A 15,292-nucleotide genomic window follows, 5' to 3' on the forward strand; every position below is an offset into this window, starting at 1 on the left:
ATTGAGACCTGAGGCAGGTTTCCCAATTCTAAGAAAGGAAACCCTATGCAATGGGATCTTGGTTACTAAGTATATGACAACATCTGACCATTTTCTACTCCCTGGGCCTTAAAGTCATGAGGCAAATCCATATTTAATTCCAAGAAAAAGATGAAGAACGTGTCACAGAACAACAAATGGGACTGGGGGAAACTGACAGCTACATGCAAAAGAATGAAACTGGATGACTTTCTTCTTCTACCAAACACAAAAATAAACTCAAAATGGATTAAAAGGACCTAAATGTGAGACCTCAAACCATAAAAATCCTAGAAGAGAGCACAGGTAGTAATTTCTCTGACACTGGCTATAGCAACATTGTTCTAGATGGATGGGCCTCCTGAGATGAGGGGAAACAAAAGCAAAAATAAGCTATTGGGACTCCACCAAAATAAACAGCTTCTCCACAGTGAAGCAAACAATTAATAAAACAAAAAGACAACCTACTGAATAGAAGAGATCTGCAAATAATATATGTGATAAGTATTATCCAAAATATACAAAGAACTCATACAACACACACACACACAAACACACACAACCATTTAAAAATGCACAGAAGAGGGGCTCTTGGATGGCTCAGTGGGTTAAAGCCTCTGCCTTCGGCTCAGGTCATGATCCCAGGGTCCTGGGATCTAGCCCCGCATCGGGCTCTCTGCTGGCGCCTGCTTCCCCTCTCTCTCTGCCTGCCTCTCTGCCTACCTGTGATCTCTGTCTGTTAAATCAATAAATAAAATCTTAGGGGTGCCTGGGTGGCTCAGTGGGTTAAAGCCTCTGCCTTCATCTCAGGTCATGATCCCAGGGTCCTGGGATCGAGCCCGGCATCAGGCTCTCTGCTCAGTGGGGAGCCTGCTTCCCTTCCTCTCTCTCTGCCTGCCTCTCTGACTACTTGTGATCTCTGTCTGCCAAATAAAAAAATAAAATCTTAAAAAAAAAATTTTTTTAATAAATAAATAAATAAATAAATAAAATCTTTATTAAAAAAATGGGCAGAAGACAGAACATATTTCTCCAAAGACATACAGATGGCCAAGAGACAAAGGAAAAGATGCCCAACATCACTCATCATCAGGGAAATGCAAATCAAAAACCACAGTGAGGGGGCGCCTGGATGGCTCAGTGGGTTAAAGACTCTGCCTTCATCTCAGGTCATGATCCCAGGGTCCTGGGATTGAGCCCTGCATCGGGCTCTCTGCTCAGTGGGGAGCCTGCTTCCTCCTTTCTCTCTCTGTCTCTCTGCCAATTGTGATCTGTCTGTCAAATAAATAAACAAAATCTTTAAAAAAAAAAAACAAAAACCACAGTGAGGTATCACCTCACACCTGTTAGAATGGATAAAATCAAAAACACTAGAAACAACAAGGGTTGGTGAGGATATGGAGAAAAAGGAACCCTCGTGTGCTGTGGTGGGAATGCAAGCTGGTGCAGTCACTGTGGAAAGTACGGAGGTTGCTCAAAAAAATTAAAAATAGACTTAACATATGATTGAGTAATTCCACTACTGGGTATTTACCCTAAGAATATGAACACACTAATTCAAAAAGACATGGGCACCTCTATGTTTATTGTAGTATAATTTAAAACAGCTAACATTATGAAGTAACCCAAGTGTCCATCGACAGATGGCTAAAAAAGATGTGGATTAAGCACCCAGGTGGCTCAGTGGGTTAAGCATCCCACTCTTGATTTCTGCTCAGGTCATGATCTCAGAGTCTTGGGCTCAGCACTCAGTGGACAGTCTGCTTGAGACTCCCTCTCCCACTGCCCCTCCCCCACCCACCTTCTCTCCAAATAAATAAATCTCTAAACAAAATGTATCATCAAATACTCTAATACCAAGGTGGCATGGACTACATCCTGTAAAATACACAGTGTCAATCCATAAACACAGTACTAAGGTAATTTATAAAGTGAAGAACTGTCACTTTCCTTTACCTCTTCTTTAGCATCAAGGGTCAACCTTTTTTCAGGTTTCTCATGAAAAAACAAAATTGCCTTTTCCTTTTCTTTCCTCCCCCACAGGAATGAATAGAGAGCCTCAGAGCTGCCCTGACAAGTTTGCTGGGTTTGGTCTTCGAGGTACGCTACATCAAGCCAACTCACATACCCTCCTTTATAACCTACAACTCTGGGCATCTTCCAAGGAGCAAGAAGTTGAAGTGCTATAGCACGTGTCTATCAAAGACCAGGAAGAACAAGGGCTCTGTCAAAAGCCACAAAGCTAGTTAACAGCCAAACCAGGCCAAAATTCCAGAGCTTATTCTACCACACATCCCTGCCTCACTGCTTTGCTTAAGAGTCTCTTATGATGCTGTCCTGGCTTGGGAAGGGGAAAATGATTATCAGCAAACATTTCACCCTCCCTCACCTCTTGGATTTTGTTATTCAGATCTCAGCTCAAATGCCATCTCCTCAGAGGTTTGCCCAGACACACAATCAAAAGTAGCCACCCAGTCCTTCTCTAAGGTGCTCCAGGTTATAGGGGAAATAACCATAACCATGAAAAAGAGACCTGATTTAGAGAATGACGGAGAAACTGCTAGGAAGCCAGAGACAAAGGGTAGTGAGTAAAGACATTGCCAAATGAGGATGCCAAAGACCTAAAGTCTAAACCCTGCCAAAGGGACTGAACTGCTGTGTGCTTTAGCAAGGTCAAAGGGCTTTCCACCTGAAGCTTTTTTGGCAGTGGCGTCATTATGCAAAGCCAGGGTAGAGGATTAAGTTATTCAGGGATAGGAGGTGGAGGTGTAACCGAGCAATTTATAGAAATTAAGTACAGAAAATGCGTTTTGTTTTTCTGGTCAGCCTTCAGGATGTTTTGGGTTTTTCGGGGTTCAGTCCTGCTGAATGGCTTTTTTCTGTCACAAGTTTAGGGCTATCTTTGCCTCATAACATCTCTGCCCAATCTTTAATTTTAGCTTGAGCAAGAAATGAAAATCCTTTTGGATTATTCACACAACAGGTGGACAACATCAGCCTTTAAAAAGAAAAAGTTCAGGGAAAGAAAGTGGCAAGTTAGTGTCAAAAGAAATGTTCATTTCAACCCCCAGAAATCAGAAAATTAAGAAGCTAATTTTCAGGGGCACCTGGGTAGCTCAGATGGTTAAGCATCAGCCTTCACCTCAGGTCATGGTCTCCAGGTCCTGGGATCAAGCCCTGCGTTGGGCTCCCTGCTCAGTGGGAAGTCTGTGCTCTCTCTAATGAATAACTAAAATCTTTTTTTAAAGATTTTATTTATTTATACTTGAGAGAGAGAGATCACAAGCAGGGAGCAGGGGAGGAGCTCGATCCCAGAACCCCTGAATCATGACCTGACCCAAACCCAGGTACCCCTCAAATGAATAAAACCTTAAAAAAAAAAAAAAAGCTAATTTTCATTAAGAAGAAAATATTGTTACCTAAATAAAGGCAGAGCCAAACTTAACATTTCTATGTGTACTGAACTTATTAGAATCGATAAGTATGCTTAAGAGTCACAATACTGTGATACCACCCTCACTCCTACTCCTGGAACTTTTTAAATGTGAACTGAAACTAATTTTAAAAACATCATTATGCCATGAGAAGTGGAATAATTTTGGATGATACAAAAACACAGCTGGAAATAAATCAATGAATCATTTAACTCATTCAAGAGGATGCTAGCTAGTGGATAAACACTTAAATTAAAATTAAAGCGGATCTGTGGTGCCTGGGTGGCTGAGTCAGTTAAGTGTCAGCTGTGATTTCAGCTCAGATCATGATCTCAGAACTGTGAGACTGACATGACTGGGTGTGGAGCCTGCTTGAGAGTCTGTCTCTTCCTCTGCCTCACCTCTCCTTAAAAAAAAATGTAAACCAGATTTGATCCTTGCCTTCACGGAGCTTATAGTCTAGAGGCGCTGAGAGACAACAAATATGCAACCCACCAAAAACATAATTACAAATTCTGGTAGGTACTACAAGACAAAGATGATATAATGTTAAATTTATACAGTATAGCAGTGACTTACTTAGGTAAGATGGTCAAGAGGTGGTATTTAAGCTGTCACCTAAAGACTAACAAAGATCAAGTTACATGAAGAGAAAGGGAAAGGAAGTGTCCAAAAGACAGTAAGTTTTTTCCTCTCTCTTTTTAAAGATTTTATTTATTTATTTGACAGAGACAGACACAGCGAGAAAGGGAACACAAGCAGGGGATGTGGAAGAGGGGGAAGCAGGCTTCCTGGTGAGCAGAGAGCCTGATGTGGGGCTCGATCCCAGGACCCTGGGATCACAACCTGAGCCAAAGGCAGATGCTTAACGACTGAGCCACCCAGGCGCCCCAAGTTTTTTCTCTTGATATACATACATATACTTCTTAGTATAAGATAGGGACAATCGTAAGTAAAGCCATTTGATCAAATAAGTAAAATCCATTCAAAACAACTCTCAATTCTCTTTTGAAGACTTTTAGATGTCACTGTGATTACACATACTTTTTCCTCTATCATTTCTTCCATGTCCACATCCTACAAATATATTGGGAAGTGAGAAAAACAAACACCTCCTTGCAAATCAATTTGGCACCTTTTCACATGTTATGAGTACCGAGCATCTGATTTCTGTTCAAACCAGAATTTCCTCAAAAAGAAGTTTTGCTTCTTCATCAAAGCCCCCCATTCCTGGAGAGGCTGTTTCATTTAGAATATTATAAAACAAGTCAGGTCCCTACAGAAGGACTATGGTGTAACATGGGCTCAGGGGAAAACATGTCCCCTCAAACACAATTTGGGTAAAACCTTCTCACATTTAAGGTAAGGTAGTCATGCTCCTACACCAGATTATAAAAGAATCCACCAACTGAACAAGTAGCAATCAACAGTTACTATTAAGTGCCCAACATGTTAAGGATGCAGAAATATAGGACCTGATTCCTCACCTCCTATAGTTAGGAGCCTGGTATGATTGAGTCTCAAACTCTCCAACACTCTTCAGACAATGTGGTATCATATCCCCATTATTACCTTGTTAATGTCAATTCGTTGTGTCTTCCTTCACTGGGATACTCAGAGCTTAAGAATAAGTCTACAAAGGTGGCCTAATATAGACTATTACTGCATCTGAAAACTTCTTTCTGGAAAGCCATACCAAGCACACACTGGCCTGAGCCTCAAGTCACTAAACCTGGATGTCTTTTCTCATACACCCTTCTGCAAGACAGATCCCTCCTATACCCTGTATGTATTTACACTATTGTTTTCGTTCTTTTCTCCTCCAACCTTTCATTTAAAACCCAAGAGAAGAATTTCAAACACCCTTTTGAAATCACTTCAGATACGATCCTGTCACTTGGAGCTAAGGTTCCCTTTAAACTGTTCCTGCAGAACCACCTGAGAGCACAGGTCCCAGAGCCATCAGCTCTTTCAAAGCCCAAGCCTTCTCCACCAGAACCATTTCTCTAATTACCAAGCAGATCAATGGGCCTTGGAAGAACAGATGCATTTTATTTAAAATGAAGATCTTAAGATACATAATTATATGGCTTTTATATCATTAAAATACATCTTACTTTTCAACCCCAAAACAAGAAATAATATTGGCAGACAAAGCCAAAGCAAACGTCTCTAAATCAAAAACTCTCAACGAGGGGCACCTGGGTGGCTCAGTGGGTTAAAGCCTCTGTCTTCGGCTCAGGTCATGATCTCAGGGTCCTGGGATTGAGCCCCGCATCCGGCTCTCTGCTCAGCAGGGAGCCTGCTTCCCTTCCTCTCTCTGCCTGCCTCTCTGCCTACTTGTGATCTCTGTCAAATAAATAAATAAAATCTTTTTATAAAAAAACCTCTCAACGATAAGGAAGAATTAAATTATTCCTTTTCCGTTCTCACCCCAGGTTAAGTTTGTTTTCATTGTCCCTAGTAATTACTCCAGCATTATCTTAGCAATTGTTAGGTATCTGCTGAATTCACCAGAATAAACATTATGGAAGTATTTATCCCATGGCCAGAACCCTGCAGGTAGCCTGAGAGGTCACACTTGTCAGGACTTTGGGTTCCTAAAACTAAGCAGTGCCAAATATAACCTCAAAACGCTACATACTGGGGTTCCAACCTTAGCAGCACCAAATGACCAAGGTATATATATACCACACAACTATCCTTCAATCCATAAATACTTGGTTCATATTTTAAAGATCTTCTTAGACTTTACCTTTATAGAAAAAGGATTTACTAGTCAAGTAAACAAAAACTAAAGGCAAACATACTATGACCTGAAACAAAATGGTAACATCAAGCAGACCCAAAGCCTTCCTAATAAGTCCTTTGAGGCTTTCGAAACCCACGGACAGATACAGAAATGGAGTTGGCCGAGGGACTAACAGACGCCCATAACGCACGCCCGTGATGAACAGTCTGATCTCTGGCTCTCTGCATCTACACTGCCTGAAGGGCTCCCCCGCTGTAATTTCATGTCTAGAGAGGGCTTTGCTTGAACAGACTACACTTTTTTCCTCTTCTCATTCCCGTATCAAATTTACTATCTCACAGAATATTCAATTTCTCCAAGAGAGCAGATTCACAACATTTTACACCGTGTTGAATTCTCATTTCAATGTACACATTACAACCAATCTGAGACCAAAGTACGAGCCGCTATTCTGATCAACAGCAGCCTCTTTTTCTAGTGCCAGGAGCTTCCCTGCAGCAGTGAAGCATACAGAGGTGCCTGTATGTTATTTTCCTAGGTTATTAGACTGTATTACCATCATGAAGCTTTCATTACTAATTCTTGCTCCAAGCACTCATGACAGAAAACCCAAGTTTTAATTCAAGAAAGCGAGAGTGTTACAAAGAAGAACACTCATTTTAATGTTTAATTTGGGTTACAGGACCCAAGTAAGCTCTAAACCTAGACAATTCCAGGTCAGGATCAGTAAATATCACCCTCTAAGTGGAAAGTAAGAGAAAACTAATGGTCAAAAGAGATAAGAACAATCACCTATAGAAATCTTCCCCAAAACCAGTCCTCCAAAAGGAAGTGCATGAATATTATTAGCATAAGGCTTATTAGAAATCTTCTAGGTAAGTCCCTAGCTTAAAATGTAAATACCAGGGCATCTGGGTGGCTCAGTCAGTTGGGCGTCTGCCTTTGGTTTAGGTCATAATCCCAAGGTTCTGGGATCAAGCCCTGTACAGGTCTCCCTATGGGGAGCCTACTTCTCTTCCCCCAACTCCTCCGTCAAATAAAATAAAATCTTTGAAAAAAAAATAAAAAATAAAATCTTTGATAAAATAAAATGTAAATACCATATTATACCCTGAATACTGAAATGCATAAAACATCTATGACATATACTTATAAATATACAAGTTTTAGTCATGAATAAATATTGAAAACAGGAAACTGAAGCATAAGAATTTCCATCTTCATGAAGTTCAAAGAAAGAGAAAGCTATGATTTTATGACCCATAACAGTCATCTGTAAGAAACCTAAAAGTATGGGACCAGAGTTCAAAGCTGAAAGTTGGCAAATAGCCCAGTGAAAGTTTCTGCCTTGGGCAACCCTCTCGGGGTCCCTCCCTCTTTGGGAGCTTTATACTAAACCCACCGAAAGAAATAAAGTTTCTGCTTTGCTTCTGGCTAAGACAAGCTGGGATGAAAATATGTTTATCTCTAGGAAGGTGAAGTTTACAGGATATTTAGGTTGGCAATGGCGAAAAGGATTTTAAACTGGGACTATCCTCTGAAGGTCTAGGATGTATCATTTCCTCAACTAGGGCCATTCAGCTACACTGATCTGAAGGGCTCACTACTTAAGAACATCCAGCTCCTGGGGCACCTGGCTGGCTCAAAGTCAGTAGACCATGGTGAGTCTCGATTTCCGTCAGGGTTCTAAGTTAAAGCCCTACATTAGGTGTAGACCTACGGGGGGAGGGGGGGCAGCACAGGGCGAGGGGGGGAGGGGGAGAGCAGCTAGCTCCTCCTACTCCATATCTAGAATACATTCATCGAACATCCTTCTAACTCAGTCTAACTTACTCTCTGAATGGACCAGCCCACCAGAAAAGACCACCTTAGGCAAAAAATGGCTTTCTTGCTAGATGTTCTCTATTGAAAACGGATTAAAGCATCTGCCCTCTGCTCAGACCATAATCCCAGGGTACTGGGAAGAAGTCCCCCATCCTGCTCCCTGCTCGGCAGGAAGGATGCTTCTCTTCTCCCTCTCCCTCTGCCCCTCCCCCATACTTGTGCTCTCCCTCTCAATCTGACAAATAAATCTTAAAAAAAGGAAAAGAAAAGTGATTCCCTGGCACTTTGATTACCAGTAACAACTGCTAAGGTTTACCAAGATATGCTAGATAAGGAGCTATAAACCTTCATTACCTCATTTTTATACACTCAAACCTCTTTACTATGTTCTGAACCAGTTTTACAGAAGAGAAAACAAGGACTTGAGTTAGGTAACTAAGTTCCAAAGCTAAATAGGTCCAAAATTCAAACACGTACTCTTCCAACATTGTGACTCACCATCACCTTATAGGTTAGCTATTTCTATTTTTTCTTTTTTTTTTTTTTTAGCTATTTCTATTTTCATGTTTCAGCCATCAGTCTCTTGTGAAGCTGATTAGTTTAAAAAAAAAAAAATCTCTGAAGCATAATGATCTCTGAGAATTTAGTTCTTTCACCAGCAAAGCAGAAATGCTTAACTAAAGCAACCAGCTCTCTTCTCCCACCCCTATGTCTAACTTGTAACATTCCAAAAAATGGAAACATATTCTGCTTGAAATCGGCCTCAGAACTTCTAGTACAAAAAGAAATCTTTTACCAAAGACAATACGAATGTTTCTATTACAGATCATTTGAGAGAGCCTGAACAGGAAAACTACAGCTGTGTGTAGAGAACAAAGGGCTTCATGTAGCAAGAGACTACTAACAAGAAACTCAAATATAACCACCTAGAATTTTTAAAACGGTCCTTGCTTGGAAAGGGGCAGCTCAACACCAGCCCTCTTCTGGGAGGATTCTCTGCTGTAGAGCCTCCGTCCATCTTTAAGTGTGATGATAAGCTGCAAGTTTTCCACAGAGGTCTGTAAGACTGAGGAAGTCTCTTTCTATTCCTAGTGTATTGAACATTTTAATTATGAAAGCGTGTTGGGATTTTTTTTTTTCCAAATGTTTTTATTGTGTCACTGAGATCATGTCCTTTATTCTATTTATACGGTTTATTCCATTAATTGGTTTTCAACTGCTACTGGAGAACACCTGCTTTTAAAACAGATCTTAAAATTATCCTCAGCTGCTTATGGATCTCTACCGTAACTCTGAAAGAACAGGAAAAGTTCCTGAGACCTGATTCCATATAGGCCTGCACTGGCTGTCCCCTGCCCAGGACCCCACAACTAAGTCTCTGCTCTGCCAAGAGGACAGCACACTTTTCCAGATCAGATGGCACTACATCTAATGACCATAAGGTAACGTAAGAGTGCTAACCGAATTAATTGAACAATTCAGGACACCCAAACCAGGAGGCTACAAAATGAAGTGGCCAGAGATCCTGGTATCCACTGCATCTTCAGCACTTTGCACCGTGCGTAGCTACAGAGCGAACACTTCACATTTGCTAAATGAACTGGCTCTTTCAAACTTGCTCTTCATTCTCCAAGCTCCCCACCCACACCAGCAGGAATAATAAAAGACCTGCTGATCAAATATTAACAATACAATCCAGAATAGAATTGTATTGTGGTATGGACTGAATTCCATACCACAGCCCTACACATGCCTGCTAAACTGGAAGTTGAGATCACTCTTGTCCACTCTACGTCTTACACCAACACACAGAAGACCAAAATGACCTCAGTGTTAGGGAGAGGCACTGACACTTCACTCATTAGTGCCATGTTAGAGTAAAACTCTACTGCCACCAAGTCAGTCAAGGCAGCCATCCTTTCAGTAGTCGCTAGGATAAGAAGCAGAAAATTCTTGGTGAACAGGACACAAAATGACCAAGATAGAGAAAAGACAGAAGCAGAAATACCAAGAGAGAAATTCAGCATTCATAAAAAGATAGTGGACAAAGCAATGGCCTGATCTGTGCTTTGTGTGCCTCTGGAAAGTTCAGGGTAGAAGAAAAGAGCTCAGGTGAAATATTAAACATGTTTACTATTTTATGCTTTCCTCTGGAGATTATCCCTCTCCTGAGTGAAAGAGGGAAACAGAATCAAGAGCAGCTGGGGGTATCTCTAGGGTAACACTGTCAAGGCTTCACACCCCACCTGTATCCCTGAAGGAACTGAAATGAGGTGGGGGGGGGGGCAGGGGAAGACAATGAAGTGGTCTCTGATTTCAATTCAGGATTGAAATTAGTATACTTATGGATTTATTTAATAATTCACTCTAATATGTGGCGCTCTTAAATTAAGTAAATCAGTAAGAACAATACTAATTTCAATTCTGAGGCCCTAAAATTTATAGAGAATACTCACAATGTGCATTAAACACCTTCCTAAAGGTGGGAAAGGGCCTGTGGGGAGAATGGCAATTACTGCCTGAATAATTTAAAGATACAATAAAGGCCTGGCCTTGCCTAGGTTATAAAATCAAAATTATTCTGGGGGCACCTGGCTGATTCAGGCAGTAGAGCACGAAACTCTTGATCTTGAGGTCATGAGTTCAAGCTCCACACTGGGCAAAGAGCTTAATTTAAAACAAACAAACAAACAAAAACTATTCCAAAGTTTAGTACTAAAATTCTTTAAAAAGTTTAAATATCGAATTCTATGGACTCTGGCAGAAGTGCTTTACAAATGTGTAATATGTAGGTACAGATGTACACATAAGACACACCTATAAGCACATGCAGCAAATTGTAACAGTGGTGACCTCTGCAGAGCAAGAAGGAAAGTATGAAGAGGCAGAGGGCAGGAGAAAAGAGACACAAAATGAGGTAGATAGGATGACAGCTTCTTACTTTACATATAATTTCTCAGCTGGTCATTTTACAGATGACTTCCCCCCATATTCTAAAAAATCAAAGTTGTTGATCTTCCAGAGTTAATGGGTTGACTCTTATCTTTAATGTTGAATCAAACATCTATCCATCTCTTACTGAGATATCTTTAAAAATCCAGAACAGTCATTTCCATGATCCTAAATAAATAAAGATGCATTGCATTGTAATTACTTAAAGTCCATCTGGGGAAACCTTATCACAGTGGGACTGTTTTATTCTTTTATGTCTTTAAGGAGGGTTAAGAAAGGCCAGCCTTATAGCCAACTGGGCTCTATTACTTTAAAATGTTATTATGGAAGTGTTGATTCATACACAAAACTAGAAAAAAAAAACAGTTGAAAGAACCCAAGTGTATCCATCACCCAATTTCAAAAACTACCCTCTGCAGGTTGGCTCTATTTATAGTCAAAATCTTAACTAGTATGGGTGGATATAGCCAGTCTCTGCAGCTATTTTCCTGTATCTTTTCCCTTAAAATACAAAAAACAGTAACAATAATAAAATACAACAACCAGAGATTCCCTGTATTAAGAAAACCCAAAAACACAAATATCAAATCACTGTACTGTACACCTGAATCTAGTATGTCAATTATATCTCAATTTAAAAAAAAAATACACCCGGAGCACCTGGGTGGCTCAGTGGGTTAAAGCCTCTGCCTTCAGCTCAGGTCATGATCCCAGGGTCCTGGGATCAGCCCCGCATCAGGTTCTCTGCTCAGTGGGGAGCCTGCTTCCTCCTCTCTCTCTGCCTGTTTCTCTGCCTACCTGAGATCTCTGTCAAACAAATAAATAAAATCTTTAAAAAAAAAAAAAAATACACCCAGGGGCACCTGGCTGGCTCGCTCAGTACAGCATGCCACTCTTGATCTTGGGGAAGGGAGGGGCCTGTGAGTTCAAGCCCCATGATGGATAAAGAGATCACTTAAAAAACAAAACAAAACAAAACAAAAAACCGTAATGAAGAGACCCAATTTGCTCACCTCCACATGCTTCTCCATGTGTCCTCTGCAAAGAAGTCCACAAGGAAGATCATTTATCAGCAAACAACAATCACTCTGACTTAAGTTTAGACACATTTAAAGCAAATTCCAAAGTGCAACCCTAAACTACCTCCTAATTACCGGACATGAAAAGTCCAAAATACCATTCCCATGGTGGGCTGTTTCATGGACTTGTTTTTAGAAGTGTGAATACCTTGTAACAGCTGAGAAAATCACTTTTAGAGAATAGAAAATACGTATTAACAAACTACATGTTTGATTAGCAACCCCAAAAAGCTAAAAGGCTTCTAATACAGAGTCCAAAATCCTCTGTAAAAATTTTGAGCTCACTTCAACTGTTTGGCATTTAGGGAAATATAGGACATGGTCATTTGTTCCCCAGTGTGGTTTTTGTTTTGTTTTTTTAAGATTTACTTATCTATGGGGCCGCTGGGTGGCTCAGTCCCATGTCTGGCTTCAGCTCAGGTCTGGGTCCTGGGGTTGAGCCCCGCACTCAGTGAGGAGCCTGCTTCTCCCTCTGCCTCCGCCTCTCTGCCCTGCTTGGGCTGCTCTCTCTCTGTCTCAAATAAATAAATAAATCTTTTAAAATTGATTCACTTATTCATTTGAGCTGGGGTGAGGGGACAGTGGGGACAGAGGAAAAGAGAATCTCAAGCAGACTCCCCGCTGAGTGCAGAGCCAGACCTCACAACCCTGCGATCAGGACCTGAGCCAAAATCAAGAGTCTGACACTCAGCTGACTGAGGCACCCAGACATCCCTCCAATGTGCTTTTTGTTAGCCTTACTATCAACTTCCCTCAAAGTAACACTTTTATTAATGAAAGCATATACTACTTTAGTTCACTTATGTTAACAACGGACCTGTTTACAAAAAAACAAATTCCCAACTGTCCTTCCTAACAGTTGTTGTTGAGCTGGAAAGAGAATTCTGAGGAACCAGCTTGGCAACCTTCACAAAAACAGTGCAGCACAGGGACCCCTCTGTGGCCTGAAACAGTATCTGGCCCCTTGGTCTGTGTGTCTCAGGGTTAAGTGCAGAAACAAAGACCCAAATCCATGTATTGTTTTCACTACATAAGAAAATAACTCATTATTTCTCCACAGACACATGGATAATTTTTCTGAGTAGTAAGAAGTTTCCGTGGGGGTGAGCTCTAAAGCAGTTTAAAAGAAGAGCAACTGAGGAATGGCAAGCCTGGATTATGTGTGGATTATTTGTAATAATACCTTTTTTTCTCCCTAGATCAAGAATATTGCCTATGTGGGAAATAGTAAGCCAGCTTTTAACAAAAGTTCAATTCCAAGTCCTCCAAAAAGTCAATCTCTCTCTCTCTTTTCTAGCGCTAGTACTTCTTTGGATGGCAAACAGGAACTCCAAGTTCTCTCAGAAAATCCGTACCAAACTGTTAGCAAAAATAGAAGAAAAGAGGGGGGTTTTCTACTGTCACTTCAAACTTGAGGGAAATTCCAGGGTAAGGGGTAATCCTTTTCTAATTAATAGCATTGTTACTTACTCTGGACACCTTAGGCTCAGTCCGACAAAGCTCATCTCCCAAAGTCACCTGATAACCTGTTACAGATTCTGCTGGTTTATCCAGCAGGGAGCACAGCGGACCTCAGGAAGTCTTCTTGACATCCCTCCTTTCAAGCCCAAGCACCAGCCATCAGCTAATAACCAATGAACTGTAGCTCTAGTCTCCTGTTTGACCATTTGCAAACTGTTATCTTCCCTCCTTGCGCCCAAAATATCAAGATGCCCAGGAGAGGGAGGGAACTATCTTTTTCCAACTGAGCCACCCAGGGGCCCTGATCTCTTTTTTTATTTTTTTGACACTGGGAGCAATGAAAAGCTGAAAATAAATAAATAACTGGCACCAAGCAAGTATGCGAGCACCTTAAGTGAGAGAAATTTACCAAAACCAAATGCTCTGGATAAACCCAGAAACTCTCATATGAGGCAAGTGTTTTTATCTCTTTGTGGTCATTTTTTAATCAATAAAGTGAGGATCTGAATAGCTCACCACTGCCAAAAAAACTTTAAAAATTTACACAAACTTAGCAGGACATTCCTCATCCTTAAATCAGACATGTCCTAAAACTGGAATTAAATAGAACGGCTTAGTCTTTTGGTTTAAAAAAAAAAAAAAATCATCCTGGGGCACCTGGGTGGCTCAGCTGGTTAAGCAGCTGCCTTCTGCTCAGGTCATGATCTCAGGGTCCTAGGACTGAGCCCTATGTGGGCCTCCCTGCTCAGCAGGGAGTCTGCTTCTCTCTCCCTCTACCCTTCCCATTCCCCCTCGCACCCCACACAATGCTCCCTCGAGCTCTCACTCTCTCTCTCTCAAATAAAATCCTTTTTTTAAAAGATTTTTTATTTAAGGGGCGCCTGGGTGGCTCAGTCATTAAGCACCTGCCTTCCGCTCAGGTCATGATCCCAGTATCCTGTGGGATCGAGCCTGCATTGGGCTCCCTGCTCAACAGGAAGCCTGCTTCTCTCTCTCCCTCTCCCCTTGCTGTCTCTCCGTCAAATAAATAAATAAATATCTTAAAAACAAAAACAGAAACAACCCAAAAACCTCCCTTAAAAAAAATAAATTATTTGAGAGAGATCACAAGCAATGAGAGGGGCAGAGGGAAGCAGACTCCCCACTGGGCAGGGAGCCCGATGCTGGACTTAATCCCAGGACTCTGGGATCATGACCTGAGCTGAAGGCTGATGCTTAACTGACTGAGCCACCCATGCGCCCCTCAAATAAAAAGTCTTTTAAGAAAATAATCATCCTTCCATCTCCAGCCAATCAGTGCTAAAACTTGCTATAGAAGAAATCATTTCACATTCATCACATTCTATTCCTTTATAAAAAACTAGCCAATCTGCCTGAAAATACATTATTAGCTGACCAGGGACTTGGGCCACTTCCCTTCTGACTGTAACTAAAAACTTAGCATTTGGGGCACCAGGGTGGCTCAGTCAGTTCAGCATCTGACTCTTGATTTCAGTGCAGGTCATGACTGTAAGATGGAGCTCTGCACTCAGTGGGGGAGTCTGCTTCTGAATCTCTCTCTCCCTCTGCCTCTATCCGTCCCCCTCACTCTTGTGCTCTCTTCAAACAACAACAAACCTTATCAACTTGCATCTGGGCAAGCACCTTACTTGGTAAAGATGAATTCCCAGAACAAGTCAGGGCTCAGCTACAGACCCCTGTCAGGATGTGGGACACTGCTTCTAGCTTCTTCCATCACAGAGTCAGCAAAGTCACATTTCCTTCTTGCTCTT

At 41.3% G+C, this 15,292-nt stretch overlaps 1 protein-coding gene across 2 annotated transcripts in view; it reads right to left on the reverse strand.

Moving 5' to 3' along the window:
• Window positions 1–15,292, reverse strand: part of THRAP3 (thyroid hormone receptor associated protein 3) — a 73,942-nt gene that overhangs the window by 19,291 nt on the left and 39,359 nt on the right. The gene's annotated exons all lie outside the window — the stretch shown is intronic.

This window comes from Martes martes, assembly GCF_963455335.1.
Source record: "Martes martes genome assembly, chromosome: 4".
Classification (NCBI taxonomy): Eukaryota; Metazoa; Chordata; class Mammalia; order Carnivora; family Mustelidae; genus Martes; species Martes martes.